This window comes from Rhinopithecus bieti, unplaced genomic scaffold (genome assembly GCF_001698545.2).
Source record: "Rhinopithecus bieti isolate Rb0 unplaced genomic scaffold, ASM169854v2 scaffold_18466, whole genome shotgun sequence".
In the NCBI taxonomy this organism is placed as follows: Eukaryota; Metazoa; Chordata; class Mammalia; order Primates; family Cercopithecidae; genus Rhinopithecus; species Rhinopithecus bieti.
In genome coordinates, this window is record NW_016809319.1 from 947,467 (window position 1) to 965,913 (window position 18,447).

The following is an 18,447-nucleotide window of genomic DNA, read 5'->3' on the forward strand; positions in this document are numbered from 1 at the left end:
TTTTTCTTCTAGACAGGGTCTCTCTCTGTCACCAAGGCTGGAGTGCTGTCACCAACGCTGGAGTGCAGTGGCATGATCTCAGCTCACTGCAACCTCCACCTCCCAGACTCAAGAGATTCTCCCACCTCAGCCCCTCAAGTAGCTGGGGACCACAGGCATGCACCACCATGCCTGAAGAATTTTTGTATTTTTAGTAAAGACGGGGTTTTACCGTGTTGCCCAGGCTGGTCTCGAACTCCTGAGCTCAAGTGATCTGCCCGCCTCCTCATCCCAAAGTGCTAGGATTCCAGGTGTAAGCCACCATGCCCGGCCTTCATTTCTTATACAGCCTTTCAGAGATATTTTAGGTATGTAGAAGCAAATATTTATATATAATTTTGCCCTGGGATTTTACAGAAATAGTAGAAATTTTTCCTGTAGCCATACATACAAAGCTGCATCTCTATTTTGACAGCTGCATACTATTTCATTATGCAGCCAGTCCTTTATTGATGGGCAATTAAGCTATTAATATTTCCTATCAGTTTCCATTTATAAACGCTGCTGAACTTCAGACACTTATTATCTTATATATGTGTGAGTCTGTCTCTAGGATAAATTCCTAGAAGTAGAATTCCTGCGTCAAAGAATATGCACGTTTAAAAAATGTGGCCGGGCGCGGTGGCTCAAGCCTGTAATCCCAGCACTTTGGGAGGCCGAGACGGGCGGATCACGAGGTCAGGAGATCGAGACCATCCTGGCTAATATGGTGAAACCCTGTCTCTACTAAAAAATACAAAAAACTAGCCGCGCGATGTGGCAGGCGCCTGTAGTCCCAGCTACTCGGGAGGCTGAGGCAGGAGAATGGCGTAAACCTGGGAGGCGGAGCTTGCAGTGAGCTGAGATCCGGTCACTGCACTCCAGCCTGGGCGACAGAGCGAGACTCTGTCTCAAACAAAAAAAAAAAAAAAAAAAAAAAAAAAAAAAAAAAAAAAAAAAAAAATGTATAGACTTCGGGCCCGGGCGCTGAAAGGTGGGGGTCTTCCGCGGAGAAAAGCCAGCAGCTCGAGCGACGCAGGGCCAGGAGGGCAGGACCGCCCCGCGGCCGCAGCCCGGAGCTTCTTCAGCCCCCCGACACGGGCCACCCTCTGGTCCGTTCTCCCCGCCAGGTCGCCGCCCGCCAGCCCTCCATCCCCCAACCGCCCGACCTCCTAAGAGCTGAAAGAATCATTTTTGAGAGTCATGACCCATAGCTGCTTGCTTCGTCCCCCAACCCTCGACGACGAAAAGGACTTCGGCTCCCGGCCGCGCGGCTCCGGGAAAGGAAGAGAGAGCGACCTCCGCCCCGCGCTCAGGGCCACTCTAGAGGGAGAAGCCGCCCCGAGGCCGACAGAGCGCCCAGCAGCGGCGGAGACCGGAAGCCTTCTGGAGCCCAAGGCTGTGCACGGGCCCTGTGCTGATTCTCTGCCTAGGAAAGGACTATGCAGCTGGAGATCAAAGCACCCCTGAACTTCATCATTTTCTACTCTTGTACAACAAGCTGCTGTGGCGCTTCTGAAAAAGAAATAAGAAGTCCACTGGTACCCTGACAAACCGCTGAAGGGCTCTGGCTTCCACCATGTCCACACTGGGGAGATGGTGAACCCCTTTGGGGAGCTGGCCGCCAAGCGAAGTGGCCTGGCAGTGGAAGATGTGCGGGCCAATGTGCCTGAGGAGATAAGCATATGGATTGACCCCTTCGAGATGTCCTACCAGATTGGCGAGAAGGGAGCAGTGAAAGTGCTGTACCTGGATGACAGTGAGGGCTGCAGGGCCCTGGAGCTGGACATGGAGATCAAGAGCAGTTTCAGCCCTGACGACCAGATACTCGTGCCCATCGGAAGCCAGGACAGCTCCTTGTCCAACTCCCCGTCGCCATGCTTTTCCCATCACCCAGCCCCACCTTCATCCTCTGCCTCGCCAGCCCATCACCTACACCATAGACTCCTTTGCTGCCACCAAATTAGGCTCCACGAAGATAAAGAAGAGGGGTGGGGCAGCAAGTGGTAGAGGAGCAGACAGCGGTGAGGCAGGTGGCCAGCAGCCACCACAGTAGCCTCCATTGCCCGCTTTAGCACCAACAGCTTGTTGAAACACAAGAGTCTTTCTCTGTCTATGCATTCACTGAACTTCATCCCACTCAACCGGGCCCTCAATCCTAGCTCTCCCCCAAGGCCACGTACAGTCTCAAGTACAACTGTGGTGGCTCTCCCAGTTTCTTCTTTGATGGGGCCAATGGCCAGGGCAGTGGCACCCCATCCCCCTTTGGAGGCAGTGGGACTGTCACCTGCAACAACAGCAGCTTCTGCATGGTCTAGGTATTTGGAGGTGGCACCACCCGCCTCTTCCTGGAGAAGCCACCCTTCATGGAAGGCCTCAGCTACAACCTGAACACCATGCAATATCCTAGTCAACCGTTCCAGTCCGTGGTGCTGGCCAACTGACTGTCTACCTGCCCTGGGGCCAGGCACCCAAGACCACAGAAAAGAGAAAGAAAAGGAAAGGCCAAAAAAAAAAAAAAACCAAAAAAAAAGGAAAAGAAAAATGTACAAGAAGATTTTCTCACTCTCACTTCTAGAAAAAAAGATCTAGTGCAGGCACGGGATGGGAGAGGCTCCCAAAGCACCAAAATGTGTTTAACTTAACCCCCTACCACTTACAACTTGCCCATCGGCCTGTATGGTTTGGGTTTTATATTTCTTTTTTCTGTCTTTGTTTTTTTAACATGTAGTTCTCTATCTAACATCTTTAATTGGTGGCTTCCTTTGCTAAGAATGGTCCAGAAATGAATTTCTGCTCCCTGTTCCTCCCTTCCTCCTCACACTCCTGGTTTAGGATTGGTGTGTCCAAGCTCACAGGGAAGGAAGAGCTGCAGCTGGAACCTGACCCTCCCTGGAACAGGGAGAGGCTGGCCTGTGTCACTACCTCTGTCACCCAGCGATCCTCACACTCAAAGCCATCCAATCTTGGCAGACCTTCTCAGGCCCTGCCACCAAAATAGGCCTGACTCCAGCCCCCACTCCATTTCAGGCTGGGCCACAAGGAGCTGCCAGTTGGCCACTTGACACCCCCCCACACACACCCTAGAGCTGATGTCTGTGACTACAGTAAGGTTAGCATTTTATCTAGTTTAATTCCTGTCATCTCTGTCCTGAGGCCCCACCTCACCATTCCCTCCAGGTCCAGACCATCATCAAGGCCCTGGCCACCCAGCCACTGATGCATATGGCCTTTTCTTTCTCTCATGCAGCTTCTTCTGCCCTGGGCCAGAAGTTGTGGGTAGGGAGGTGGTGTGTGTGTGTGTGTGTGTGTGTGTGTGTATGGTTTGCTGTCCAGTTTTAAAGGATTCCAAGCCATGTGAAACTTACTCTCTAGATGTGATTCTGGGTTGCGACAAATGCTTATTAATGAGTGAGGCTGGGGAGTGGGCTGGGAGTATTAGCAGTCCTTTTGCAGTGTGTGTGGTGGGGTCACACCACTATGGTTAAGCCTAAGACACTCCCAGAGAGAAGCACTGCAGAAGGAACTGGTTTCCAGACTGCAGAGGGATCTGCACTTTTGTTTTTGACTGCCTCCACCAGAAAAATAGGTTAGCTCTGAAGGGCCAAGGGAATACCCAAGCCTCTGATGCCTATGAGAAGTCCCTGGACTTCGACCCTCCTGTTGTGTGACCTTAGCCACGTGGGAAGCTGCTCACCTGAGCACCTATGGGGGTGAGAAGGGAGGCAGGGTGGGATATTGGAGTCAGCATCTGCAGTGGGCAGCCCTGAGCCTGGAGTGGATACTTTTTGGTCTTTTGGTTGTAGATGTTATTTGAGTACATTTGTGCTCCTGCCTGATAGAGCTTCTCAGTACTTCCTACTATCCCCCTCACTGCCCTGACCTAACCCCACTGGACCTTAATACAGTGAGGGGTAGTGTCCTAGACAGGGACTCTGCACTCCCAGCTGACGTGTTTGGATCACAGAAGAGTGTTTGCTCCTCTGCCTTTGCTAGAAGAGGGTTTGTTTCTCCAACCCTAGAAGGCCAGGCAAACGTGGACAGGAGCCAGGGGAGCAGGGTAATAAACATTTTATTCTTTGGCAAGTGGGGCACTTGGCATCAGGGTCCCATCACTAGAAAGCACCAAAACCCCTGCCGCCACACTCACTCCATCCTCCCCAGGGACCTCAAGTGGGCAACTGCTGTGGCTGTGGGTCCAGCCCAGGCAGGCACTGCCAGCCTCCTCTCCCTGCAGTGGGCACTAGCTCTACTTCCCCCAGCAGGCAGTGCCCTGATTTCTCAGCCCAGCACTATCTGTTCCCCTAGACTTCTCAGGGGCCAGCCCAGTTTGGGCCACGCTCTCCCTCATTCACAGCTCCCACATAGGTGATAGGCCCAGCAGATAGCTTCTCTCTGGGAAAGGTTGGATGCTGTCTTACATCCCCTTCTAGCCCTCCTGTCATCCACACACACAGGCATCCACCCACATCTAGGTCAGCTTGTTTCTCACCACATGCAGGGAGAAAGGGGTGACCAATCCCTTCGTGTCTTTTGAAATGTAAGGAAAATTGTGTGTTCAGGAGCATGACTTCAGTGCTGGGCTCTAGAGCCCAGTTCAATCTGTCTTGTCTCAAATCTAGGCATTTTTGCTTCAATTTTATTTTTTTACGAAAACAAAACAGAAATCTGCACTAATTTACCTGGTTTCATAGGAAAACTTTCTAAAATTTTTTACATTTTTTGATGTCCATTTGTATTGAATAATTTGCTATACTTGTGAAATGTAAGAGGTATGTATAATAGATGTATATTTCTAACACAATAAACATATTTTTTTACTTTTCAAGATTTTCCTTAAAAGATGAGAGAAACATTTTTTTTTTCAGGAAAAACAAACTTTAGAAAAGAGAATAAAATCTTTTCTCCCCTTTCCCCATCCTGTCTCTATCTATCCCTCTTTCCCAGGAACAAATCAGAAGGTAGATTATCTTGTGAAGAATGTGAACTGTTAGTCTGGAATGATGTCTTTTCCTCAATGCAGTGAGCTATGGATCCTCTAGTTTTCTCTCTAGGGATGGGAAGGGGGCATTGAGGCAAGCCTAGAGAGGAACCAGGAGAGCAGGGTCATGAGCTTTTTTCTTTAGTGAAGGAAGAACACAATCAAGGGGTTTGTATTCAGAATGTTGTGCAATATTTTGTAATGGGACATTGGTATGTTTGGAAATTTTTAGTTTAAAAACAAAACAAAAAGATTTATGAAATCTGTAGAGTTTCTACTGTTCCAGATTGTTTTAAGTTTGTATGGAAAGCATGATATATTATATAATTTTTAAAAATGTGTACATACTGCTAGATTGCCCCCAAAGTAGTTATAAAATTTACAGCTCTCTAACAATACCTGAAAGTTATTTCCCCTCCCACCTTCACCGAAGTTTTTGATCTTTGACAGTCTTATTGGGAAAAAATGGCATATTATTGTGGTATTAATGAACGTTTTTTAAAAAACAAGCTCTGGCGAGTTTATTTAAAGAAATTTTTGCATGGTTTACTTTTCACTCGTCTGTGCTGGCATGCTTCTAAAGATATCAGAATCACCTGGATCAGTGATAGCCAGTGTGCATACTCTGTAGTATTTTCCGCATCCTGTGGCCAGTTCAATATTATTGCTGCTACAGTGATGGACACCAGTTTTGGCCAAAATTGTATAGTACTCTATTTCAGATTTCTTCAAAGGTAGGCAGTTGTTAGCGAGAATGACCAATTTCGCTTTGCCTTGTCTGATCATCTTCAGAGTCCGCTTGTACCCCAGCACATCCTTTCCTCTTTTCAAAACAAGTTGGAGCCTAGAGTTGCTGGACTCCAGGGATTTTTTCGTTTTCTTTGCAGCCACCATCTTCCTGCCTTAGGTGCCAGATGGCCTCCAACCAAGAGCAGCCACCAGGATGCTGCAAGGGAGTGAGAAAGGAACATTTCTTTAAATATGAATGAGGTTGAATGAATTAGTATTCATGCATATTTCCTTCCTGTGAATTTTCTGTTTATGTCTTCTCCATTTTTTTCTGTTTGTGATGGTGTTTCTTTTTGTTTTTGAGACATAGTCTCCCTCTGCTGCCCAGAGCTGGAGTGCAGTGGCGTGATCTTGGCTCACTACAACCTCCACCTCCCAGGTTCAAGTGATTCTCGTGCCTCAGCCTCCTTAGTAGCGGGGACTGCAGGCGTGCCCACAACACCCTGCTAAGTTTTGTATTTTTTGGTAGAGACAGAGTTTCACCATGTTGGCCAGGCTGGTCTTGAACTCCTGAACTCAAGTGATCTGCCCACCCCAGCCAAAGTGCTAGGATTAAGGCATGAGTCATTGCAGGCGGCCTGTGATAGTATTTCTTTTGTTGACTTGTATGATTATCATGTATTAGGGAAATCAGTCCTTTGTGATAAACACAGAATTTTTCTATTTAACTTTTGTTTTTGTTATACAGAAATTTAAATTTTTTTTTTTTTTTTTGAGACGGAGTCTTGCTCTGTCGCCCAGGCTGGAGTGCAATGGCCGGATCTCAGCTCACTGCAAGCTCCGCCTCCCGGGTTTACGGCCATTCTCCTGCCTCAGCTTCCGAGAAATTTTAAATTTTTAAGTAGTTTAATTTAATAATCTTTTATGTTTTCTAGGTTTTCTGTGTATACTTAGACCTCCTCATGCTCAAAACTATAAAAGAAAATCTCTCTTTTATTTTTTTTTTCTTTAGGTTGCTATGGGATGTTTTTTTTTTTTTTCTGTTTAATATTTAGAATCTCCTGGTTGTGAGAATGTGCTGAGATTGTGGTATTCATGCTCTATTTGTTCAGATGTCTATCTGATATTCAGTATCCACTTGTATGTGTAGCAAATTCATCTTTCTCTCCACTGCCTTGAAATGTCAACTTTATCAAATGCTTAAATATTTGTGCCTGCTTCTGGATTTTCTATCCTACTTATACTACAATGTTTTATTCGCTATGCCTTAAAATATGTCTAAATACCCAAAAGGTGTATGTCTGCCTCATTATTCTTTTCTGAATTTTCTTGGCTACTAATGTTGTTTATTTTCCATGTAAACTTTAGAAGCAATATATACAGTTTGAAAACAAAACTCTATTTTAATTTGTATTGGCATTATGTTAAATATGTAGACTAACTTGTAGAGAAGATTGACAAAGTGTTCTTTATATTCATCTCGTAATTTCCTTCTAAATTTATTTCTTAATGTTTTATCTCTTTTGTTGCTATTGTAAATGGGGTCTTTTCTTCCATTGTGTGTGGGTAGGAAGGCAAGTGATTTCTCTTATTTATTTGTATAAATATCTTTAATTTCATAAATAAATCTTGCGTACCTTCATATATCCAATGTAATGATACTTTTATCCCCTTCTTTTGAATTTATTTATTTAAATAATTCTGACTAACCCAAAACACTACAAAATTCTTGTGATGAAAGTGAACATCTTTCTAGCTTGTTGCTAACTTCAAAGGCAATGCATATAATGTATTCTCTGAAAAGCAGGATGATGACCACTGATGTAAGTTAGATATGTTTCTAATGTGAGGTAAGGAGCTATCCTCTTTTATTAAAAGTTTCAAAAATTACAACCAAAAAAATGGATCTTAATGCAACCAAATGCCATTTCCACATTTACCTAAATCCTTATATGCTTTTTCTCCTCACGTATGCTAATGTGGTGAATTATGTTTAAAGATTTTTCTATTTTAAATAATACTTACGCTCATCTCCATTTTGTCATTGTGAATTATTTATTCCTTTAGTGTGCTGCTGGATTCTGTTTGCTATCATTTTATTTAGGATTCAGCATAAGAAAGAATGAAAAATGGGGTTTTCCTATTGGTAATTATCTTGAGTTTTGTGATCACTCTTAGAATTGTTTCTGAAAAAAATCGAATATTCCCTTTGCTTTTTACATTCTGGAATCATTTTAAATGCATTGAAATTATGTGTTCCTTAATGGTTTATTAAAATTTATCTGTGAAACTGTTATGTCTTATGCTTTTTCTGGGGGAAGTCTGTTGACAACTTTTATTTGTTCTATTCTAATTGGTATGTTTGATTTTCCATTTCTTCTAAAGGTTGTCTGGTATGTTTTGTAGAAATACATTGTAACCAGGTTTTTCAATCATATTGCAGAGCATTAAACAAAATAATATCTTTTAATTTCATCTGCATTTGCGGTTACAAGCATTGCTACCAGCACTGACTCGCTGGAGTGAGAGCAATTACAGGAACTAACCACTGAGAGAATGGCAGAGCTCAGAATAGAAACTGAAGCGGAGGGGGAACTCAACTTCCACCTAACACACGGTTTTGGCAGCGCGCGCTTTGTCAGCCAGGGTATTTAAAGTTCGCGGGAACTAGAGGTGCAAAAGGAGGAAAAACCAACAGGCTGGGCGCCGGTGGCTGGCTGTAATCCCAGCGTTTAGGGAGGCCGAGTGGGAGGATCACTTGAGCCCAAGAGTTGGAGACTAGCCTGGCCAACTTGGCAAGACTCCGTCTCTACAAAACGAACAAACAAAAATCAATAAATTAGATCTGGATCAAAAAGGAAATTCCTCGAAAGAAAAAGGTCCGGGCCGCGAGATTCTGCCAAGAGTGGGCAAGCACAGTATCCATTGCGTGGCCAGCCCGGATTGCACCGCCTGCTCTCACTGCACACTCCAACGAGTAAGAGGTGCTTGAGGAATATTTATTAAGTAGGTCTTCCTCACTCTGTTGTTTTCCTGCTTTGGACTCCGATTCTTAAATTTTGGTCTTTCTGATTCAGACATTTTAAACCTAGAAGGACCTGGGAACGCATCCGGTAAAGATTACACGTCGGCGCACCCACTGCTCTTTGCTCTGAGATTTCATCCCCCAATCCCACCTTAGTGTCCTACCTTGAGGTTCCTGGATGGTCGCCAGAGAATCTCCCAACCCGTGCATTTCAAGAGTCTTTCCTCAGATCCTTAAAGGGCTACCCAAATGGTCCCGCTGGACGAAGATCAGATCTCCCAATTCCTTTGCCCAGACACTACTAACACCTCACCCCACCCCGCCCCGTGCTTTTTAGCACTCCCAACCCCCATCTCTGCCAGGCAAAGCATGACAAATCCTTTGCAGGTAGAAATTCTACCTTTTACTTTTTTCACAGTCTTCACACTACCGTCATCACTAAACTCAACGCAGTAGGTGGTCAGCGCCGAATGTAACATTGACTCTGGACTCCTATGTAAGTGACTATTAATTGTATTATATAGATTATTTATTTATTTACTTAATGCTGGATCTCGCACAGTCTCCCAGGCTGGAGTGCAGTGGTGCAATCCTAGTTCAGGGCAGCCTCCAACTCCTGCGTTCAAGCAATCTTTGCGCCTAGGCCTCTCAAAGTGCTGGGATTTCTCGGGTAAGCCACCGTGCCCCACCCCAATTTTTAAAATGATATAAAGTTATATGCTCCTCTGCCTGCCAACCCCTTCAGACGTTGCAAAAGCAAATTTAGTATTAACCAAAAAGCCCTTGCACCCCCCCCCCATTCAATTCCTAAAAATAAAATAATAATAATCTGCAAGAGTTTGGCTTTGGCATGTATTCCTCAAAGCTACTTAAAAATGAATATATAATTGTATGTGTACTTCTAGAGTTATATTTACAAAAACAGAAACTGCTACACAATATTGTTCTGCAGCACGCTTTTTATGTCAGTTACTACCTGTCTATTTTATTATTTTTGATGGTTGTATAGTAGTACAATTAAGTTGATGCACCATAATTTGTTTAACCAACCTTATACCAACCCTCTTTCAAAGGCTGCTACCTTGAACATTCTTTTATGCTCTTGTTCATACCTTGTTGAATTTATGCAAATATTTCTGTAGAATAGAGTTTTAGAAGTGGAATAGCGAAGTGATGATATCTACCTTTTAAAAAATCAGTTTATTGAAGTTTAATTTCCATTCAGTACAATTTACCTTTTTATATGTAGTTGGATGAATTTTGGCAGACACATGTAGTCATGTAAAGATCTCTACAATAACAAGATATACATTTCCAGCACCCCCCCATATTCTTCCTCACTTCTCTTTAGTCAATCTTTCCCTCTACTCCCAGCCAGACAATTACTAATGTGATTTTTTACTTTATCTTTTGTCTTATCTGGAATAGAATCATACAGTACAAGCATTTAAGTCTGGTTTCTACTTTCTTTCACTTGGCACACTGCTTTTGAGACTCATTTATGTTGTGTTTATCTGGTTTGTTCTTTATGCTGCTGAATAATATTCCATTACATAGATGTACCACAATTTGTTTATCTATTCACTAGGTGATAGACATTTGGATTGTTTCCAGTTTTGGCAATTACACATAAAACTGCTATAAACATTTGTGTACAGGTGGACAAGTTTTCAGTTTTTCTGAGTAAATATCTAGGAGGAGGATTATTGGGTCATGGAGTAAGAATATACTTAACTTCATTTAAAAAACCTGTCAAACTGTTTTCCAAGTGGCCGTACCATTTTACATTCTCACTGGCAAAGTCTGAGAGTTTCAATTTTTCCATACCCTCATCAGCACTTAGTATTTGTTTTTAATTTTTTTGAAAAGTTTTGCCATTGTAATAGGCATGTAGTGGTTTTAATTTGAATTTTCCTAATGACAATGATATTGAAGTTTTCTCATGTGCTTGTTTGCTATCTGTATATCATTTTTGTTAAAGTGTAATTCAAATCTTTTCCCCATTTTTACTGGGGAGGGTGGAATTGTTTTCCTATTGTTGTGCAAAATCTGCACATGTTTTCTCTGAGTCAGAGAGCTGTCCATTTTTACTAACAGTACCTTTCAAAGAACAGAAATTTTAATTTTGACTGTCAAATTATCAATTTTTTATGATTTATGGTTTTTTCTATTTTAAAATCCTTGTCTAACAAAGTCACAAGGATTTTCTCTGAAGTTTACTTTAAGAAATCTTAAAGTCATAGGTTTAGTTTTAGGTTTTATTTTGGTCTGTGGGCTGTTGTGAGTTAATTTTTGTATACAGTGTTAGGTAAGGATGGAGATTCATGTTTTTGTTTTGTTTTTGCACATGGCTCTTGTCCAATTGGTACACCACCATTAGTTGAAAAGACTTTCCTTTCCCCTCTAAAGGACTAACTGAATCACCTTGACAACTTTGATGAAAATCAGTTGATATGAGTCTATTTTTGAACTCTAATATCTACTTTTAAATTGTGATAAATGATAGGCAAATTTGCCATCCCCACCAGAAAAGTGTGGCATCAGCCTTACAACTGACTCCCAGTTCATTTGGACCCTTGCCTCTTCCTCATCAGAAACAGAAGTAGTACCCTGTGCTCCAGTTTCTCTTCCCTCAGCCCAAACCCAGCTCTTCTTAAAGTCTCATGAGCTGATGCCACTGCACAGCTTGGTAGCAGACAACATAGCAACTTCTATATTCGCCAGAAACTCTTTATGAAGCAGCCAATTCATTTCTCTATGCTAGATATTGTGGAGGCAACTGCTCTTGGGCTGGGTAAAGATTTATTACTGCGCTTGGAATCTGGGGATGTGAGTTCAAGACTCAACCGGACCTGGGGGTCTAGTTTTGCGTTTACCTCTCCAGTAACTGCTCATTTCTCTCCTTTACTGAGTAAAACTCCTTTCCAACTTGATATATTTAATTCCAAGGAGTGAGAATGTTATGTTTCAAAACGAAAGAGTTCTCACGTTGTAATTTAATGCCTCTTCTCTGTGAATCAAGTTGGGCTGAGCCCTGGAGACCTCAGAAAAGGACACTATCTTAGGTTTATCAACTGCTCGGCAGCCAGGTGGAAAAGCCCGAATGGGAAGGTTTCTCAGGATGCGACACCCATGGCCTCATCTTCCGAAGATCCTCACCTCTCGCTTTGCCCCTTAGCCCGCTCACAGACGCCCGGCCTCACCAGGTCACGTGTTGCTTGATTGGTATGCAAAAATTTTGTTCGTCCTTTATCTGAAATTCAAATTTAATTGGGTATTCTGTATCTTATCTGGCAATCCTACCGCGAACCCGACCTCAGGCCGGAGGAGGAGAAATTGCGTTCAGTGTAACTTCCTACCCCACTGAGCCAGAGAACAGTTTCCTAAGTGTTGGGAAGAGTGAAAACCTGTCACCATGAAAAGAAAGGAAGTCTCCAATTGAAAACAAACAAACAAAAACCAAAAGCTGTTAACCAGGGACTGGGAGGACAGGTAAAGCCAGATGCAAAGTTAACAGGAAACAGTTTTCCAAGATCGTGCAGCAGCTGTAAAATGTAGCAATGACCCCTCTTTGAGCAATTGCTGCCTTTTTACGAGTGCGCAGACCCGCTTTGCCACACCCATCCATGTACTACTGGGGATATCGAAGATCACCCTCTCCTTGTGACCACGCCCAATCCCTAGCTAATCCCCGCTACTCTTAACCCCGCCTCGGAAACACCAAGCAACCCAGAACTGATCCCGCTTCTCTTAGAGACTCCTCAGAATCCTCGAATAGGAACCCCAACCTTACACAAGACAGCTCTCTCTAGCCTCTTGTTGAACTGCATTTCTCCGTGACTCTGGAATACCTTGTCACTTCATCTATGTATTAAATCTGATTTTGGTTTGTTCCTGGTGGTCTTCGGCTAGTGTCTTTAACACCACATTACCGCTCTGTGGACACCGACAGTGCAGGAGTTAGAGGGATTAATTCTGGCGTTACAGACAGATTAATTCTATAATTAATTATAGACAGATTAATTCTGGCATTATAGCCATCGCATCAGGCCAAAAGCTAATAATGCTATGAAGCCAGTGATCCAATTTCAGACCTCTGACTTAAGACGCTTTAAAATTCTCATTCCCGGTGGGGCGCGGGGGCTCACACCTGTAATCCCAGCACTTTGGGAGGCCGAAGCGGGCGGATTACTAGGTCAGGAGATCGAGACCACCCTGGCTAACACGGTGAAACCTCGTCTCTACTAAAAATACAAAAAATTAGCCGGGCGTGGTGACGGGCGCCTGTAGTCCAGCTACTCGGGAAGCTGAGGCAGGAGAATGGTGTGAACCCGGGAGGCGGAGCTTGCAGTGAGCGGAGATCGCGCCACTGCACTCCAGCCTGGGCAACGAGGAAGGCTCCGTCTCAAAAAAAAAAAAAAAAAAAAAATCATTCCCATTAAAAAAAAAAATCAAATGAGTGGTACTCTCAAATCACACAAAGCTCAACACCATTAATGCCTAAAAGCCCGTTAAGTATTGAATATTTATGAAGCCCAATGTATAAACTGCCAGTAGTTACCCAGAAAATCTGAAATAAACTAAGGTCACTGAGTTTATGAGAATCCAGGATTCTCAATCACTTCCTCCTCACTGTGAGTACTTAAGCTTCCATTTAGATGATCTGGGACAATGTTAGTTGAAACAACAATCTCTCTGGTAAGGGCTGCATAAGCAGGTGTGGTCTGACCTCCTTTTCATTTTATTGGGAGGGTAAATCAACACAACTTATATGGAAGAAATTTGACAATATCTTACAAATGAATATTGCCTAGGACACAGTATATCTACTAGACATTTGTATTGTAAATATAGACACACACATAAAATGCTATGTTCAAAATTATGTGTGTATATATATATATTCAGATACAGGTATGTTTACTGCTTTTTACAAGTAGCACCTATATGTATTGTCTTACATCATGCTTTTTTCACTTAATAGTGTATCTTGGAGAGATTAGTAGTCTTATATATGCAAGTCTTATAAATAATAGTCTTAATTTGTTTCTGGAAGGATACATGAAAGCTAATAAGAGTGTCCTACTGGTGGCAACGCTAATTAGTGACAAAACTTTGCTATACAACTTTTCATACTTTTTGAATCATGTGAATGCAGTACTTATTTTAAAAATGAAAATAATTGAATAAATTGAATAAAATTATGTGTGTTCCTTTTTTTCTCTCAAAAGATCAGCCAAGATGGAAGTTACAAATAGAAACTATGTAATACTGACATTCTTCTTTCCTTTCTCAAGAGGAAATACTTTAGTACTAACTAGAAATGTTCTATGGAATGTATTTGTAAGCTTTGTTATATCTCTATGAGACACTCTCACTCTCCTTCCTTTTTCAAAGACAGGGATCCTTAGACAATAGTGACTGCTTTAAAAGTTAGCATTAAGATAATAAATGAAAATTGCAGTAGAGGTATACAATTAGGCTGAAAATGCCTTAAGTAACCCATATGGTTCAATGTACATAATGTTGTGTATGTAACTCTTTATGATTTTATAAGTACCTTTGACTTTTTTAGGCAATGGTTTTCTATAGCCCTCAATTAAATCTTCAATTGTTGCCTCAATGGGGAATCATGCTAAGTAAAACTTGTGAAGGAATGAAAATTTGGGTGAGAATGAAACATGAATCAAATAAATCAACTAACAAGTTACATTCACAGTGAAGACAAGTGTTACTAAAGAAGCAGAGAACAGGAAACATCAGAGGAAATTATTGAAATGGCTGGTGAATGGGGAATGAATTCGCCAAATAAAGTGCTTACCACATCATTTATAATTCCTGGAACAAAACGATTGCAAAGCAGCCGACGAGGATGGGATTCGAACCCACGCGTGCAGAGCACAATGGATTAGCAGTCCATCGCCTTAACCACTCGGCCACCTCGTCACACAAAGAATTGATAACTTGAATTTCTTCCTCTGTGTAGTGCTCCCAGTGAGTCTTGTAGCAACACGATCTAATCTTTTTTTCCTGGTTTAATCCCCATAACTACACTCTGACTCAGGGGTCTTAATTAAGGCACATTTCACAACCACCATAAAGATGACGGATGTCACTTAGAGTAGTGAACTTACTTGGCAAATATCTAATAATAGGTTGAACCAGTGCCGGCATTCATTGGTAGACACAAATCAGCTGCTTTACTGTTGACCCGGCTCCAGTTGGCTGACCTGCATGCCCCTCGAGACATACGCTGGGCCCTTCGCCGGGTCCTTCTGCCACTTTATTCTGCATTCGAGAGATTGATTTGCTTCCCGATCTAAACTTCGTCCTTAGATTCCTGTTTTATGTGACGTACCAGAAACCTGACTGTAATTCCTTTTCATTTGCTTCTGTAATATCCCCGAGGGCCAGGAGATGCCCTCCTTTCTCTTTTGTTACTTTCTCTAGGTGTTGTTATTGATCAGTCTACGATAAATCAGCAACAGGTGAGAACATGCTTTTTTACAAAAATTAGAGGCGCACAGGCGCCCCAAGGGCGCTCCTCTTGGCTTTGGTCAGGACACTGAAAGAAAGAAAATCTTTTTGTGTCTACCACAAGATTGGCTCAGTCCAGTTGCTGCCGACACTGGGAAGGGCCTGTGGGGTGGGTAACTCCCTGGTGCGGAAGTCAGGATGCATGGTCCTAATTGTGGCTCTTAACTAAGCCACCTCACTAAATCCAACCCAACTTGGGAAGCAGAACAGTAACCCCTAACGTTCCTTCCAGCTCTGACAACCTCAATTATAAAATGATCATCAAGAAAAGAAGCCTGAGGCTAGGTGCGGTGACTCACACTTGTAATTCCAGCACTTTGGGAGGCCAAGACGGCTGGATCGCTTGAGCTCAGAATTTCAAGACCAGCCGGGGCAACATGGAGAAACCCTATCTCTACAAAAATTGCAAAACTCAGCCGAAAGTGGTGGCCCGCACCTGTGGTCTCTGCTACTCAGGAGGTTGAGGCGGAGGATCGCTGGAGCACTGAGGGCGTAAAGGCTGCAGTGAGCCCTAATTGCAGCCATTGCACTCCAGCCTGGGCCACAGAATGAGACCCTGTTAAAAAAAAAAAAAAAAAAAAAAAAAAAAGAAGGAAGGAAGGAAGGAGGGAGGGAGAGAAGGAAAGAAGACTCTTAAACTTGTTAGAGTTTGTGTGCTTTTTGATATTTGGTGCAGAATTTTGGAGGGGAAAGTTTTCTTTTCTACCAGAAGAATGTTCGTGGTTTTTTGTTTTTTTTTGAGACAGAGTCTCGCTCTGTCGCCCAGGCGGAAGTGCAGTGGCCGGATCTCAGCTCACTGCAAGCTCCGCCTCCCGGTTTACGCCATTCTCCTGGCTCAGCCTCCCGAGTAGTTGGGACTACCGGCGCCCGCCACCTCGCCCGCCACCTCGCCCGGCTAGTTTTTTTGTATTTTTTAGTAGAGACGGGGTTTCACCGTGTTAGCCAGGATGGTCTCGATCTCCTGACCTCGTGATCCACCCGTCTCGGCCTCCCAAAGTGCTGAGATTACAGGCTTGAGCCACCGCGCCCGGCCATGAATGTTCGTGCTTTTTTCCCTCCCTGTGAAATGTCCTACCTCTCTTCTCAGTTTTGTTGGGAGAGGCTTTTTTTTTCTCACACCCGTGTTAAACATTAAAACTACCAAATGTCCACCAAAGTGGAATACTTAAATAAATTATGATTAAGCAAAATATTAAAGTGGTATGTGATTATTAATAAAAATAATGCTGTTCTATACATAGTACTTTGTAAATATTTTCCCAGCTTTTTTTTTTTTTTTTTTTTTTTTTTTTTTTTTTTTTGAGATGGAGTCTCGCTCTGTCGCCCAGGCTGCATGCAGTGGGGTGATCTCGGCTCACTGCAATCTCCAACTCCCGAGTTCAAGCGATTCTCCTGCCTCAGCCTCCTGAATAGCTGGGATTACAGGCACATGCCACCACGGCTGGCTAATTTTTGTATTTTTAGTACAGATGGGGTTTTGCCATGTTGGCCAGCTGGTCTCCAACTCCTGGCCTCAAGTGATCCGCCCCACTCGGCCTCCTAAAGTGCTGGGATTACAGACATGAGTCACTGTGCCCAGCCTATTTTCCCACTTCTAAGTTTTAAAAAAAAGGCAAGTTGCAGAACAGTATGTATAGTACAGTTGTTTGTTTTAGATGATAGAGAGTTTAGATATTTAATGTTGGTGAGGGGCATTTAGCTTCAGCCTCAATTTTATAAAGGTTCTGAACATAGACTTTTCATGTTATCTTTAAAGGAGTATTGTGTATGTATATCTGTGTATGTATTATACATACAACTACTGTGTATTTTTTAAGAGTGAAATGAAAGGTTTTCAATATTCCCAATATTTTCAAATCTTATTTGGGATTTTTTTTTTATACACTGAAAACGAAGATGTCATGAACCTTTTGGACTTCTGGAAGGTTCTGCTTGATATAAACATAAAAAAAATCCAGAAGGATATATACTACTTGTTAATAGCTGGTATCTCTAAGAGTGGGACTATGAAGCTTTTTAACTTTCTATATTAAACATTTTTTCAAGATTTTACTTTTTTCATGATGAATACGTTACTTAGTAATTAATTTTTTTAAAGTAAAGATACATTTAAATAAATTATTTAAGGCATAAGAGTGAACAGTCAAATGCAGCTGAGAAATAAAGTATAATATTAAGAAATGACCATTAGATTTACCAATGAAACCATTTTATGTAGGACAAGATGGAGTTTTGCCCTAACATCTTGCAGTTCAAGCTGGCAGACACTACCTATAAAGGGTGTGATTCCACAGACTGCTTCAGGACAGTGGAAACCCTTCTTTTAATCATGTTCTCTAGTATAGTAATTCTAATTGCTATTTTTTTCACCAGGTCCTGCCTGGGCTTTCTTCCTACCAAAGCTTTCTAACTTCATTTTTAAATTCTCACTAAGTTACAGGGGATCAGGACTATAGTTTCCCTCCTTTTTTCATTGCAGATCTGGGGTATATTTCCCATTTCCACAGGAAAAGCAAATGATTTCCAGGAAAAGACATTTGATTACAAACCCCTTTGAAGCAAAGTCTCAGCAGAATTCTCATTCAGCACTGTGCATTAGTTTCCCACGTTTCAGTTCCTCCCCTAGTAACCTGATACCTAACCCTTCAACTCTGAGAGCGTTCAGATGATCTCACTGTCCTCTGTGTCTGTTCTGATTTTCTCCTCTTTCCTGGCATGAACAAATGTGGCTAAATCACTGAGTGGTCTGGGGGATTTACTGTTCCAGCTTGGAACACCTTAAGATCATTTTTTAACATTCTATAGTTTCAGAAAAATGAGAGATTGCTGCATATCTACTGGACAACAAATGTGTATTTGTGCGTGATGAAATCACACCATCTATATCTGTTTTCTCAACAGTTATTTAATAAATGCCTCTTCTATTCCAGGTGCTGTGCTATGCAAAGTTTATACAATATAGTGGGAAAGACAGACATGAAACAAAAAGAACACAAATAAATACATGATCACAAATTTCATTGAGAGATGTGGAAAATGTACAAAATGTCATGAGAAAAACTACAGGTGAGAATTAATGTAACTGGGAGATTAGAAAAGTTCTCTCCAAATAGATATCCTTTGGGTGAATGAGCGATATTAGGACAAAACCGGAGAG

General features: G+C 42.4%; 1 non-coding gene and 2 pseudogenes across 1 annotated transcript; 1 reads left to right on the forward strand and 2 right to left on the reverse strand.

The window, feature by feature from the left end:
• The first annotated feature begins 981 nt into the window (after positions 1–981).
• On the forward strand, positions 982–2,462 carry LOC108540116 (protein Tob2-like; annotated as a pseudogene).
• Positions 2,463–5,545: 3,083 nt separating this feature from the next.
• LOC108540158 (60S ribosomal protein L30 pseudogene) lies at positions 5,546–5,893 on the reverse strand (annotated as a pseudogene).
• Positions 5,894–14,617: 8,724 nt separating this feature from the next.
• Positions 14,618–14,699, reverse strand: TRNAS-GCU (transfer RNA serine (anticodon GCU)). The gene has a single exon. It is a non-coding gene; the product is annotated as a tRNA-Ser (tRNA).
• Between the last annotated feature and the right edge of the window lie 3,748 nt (positions 14,700–18,447).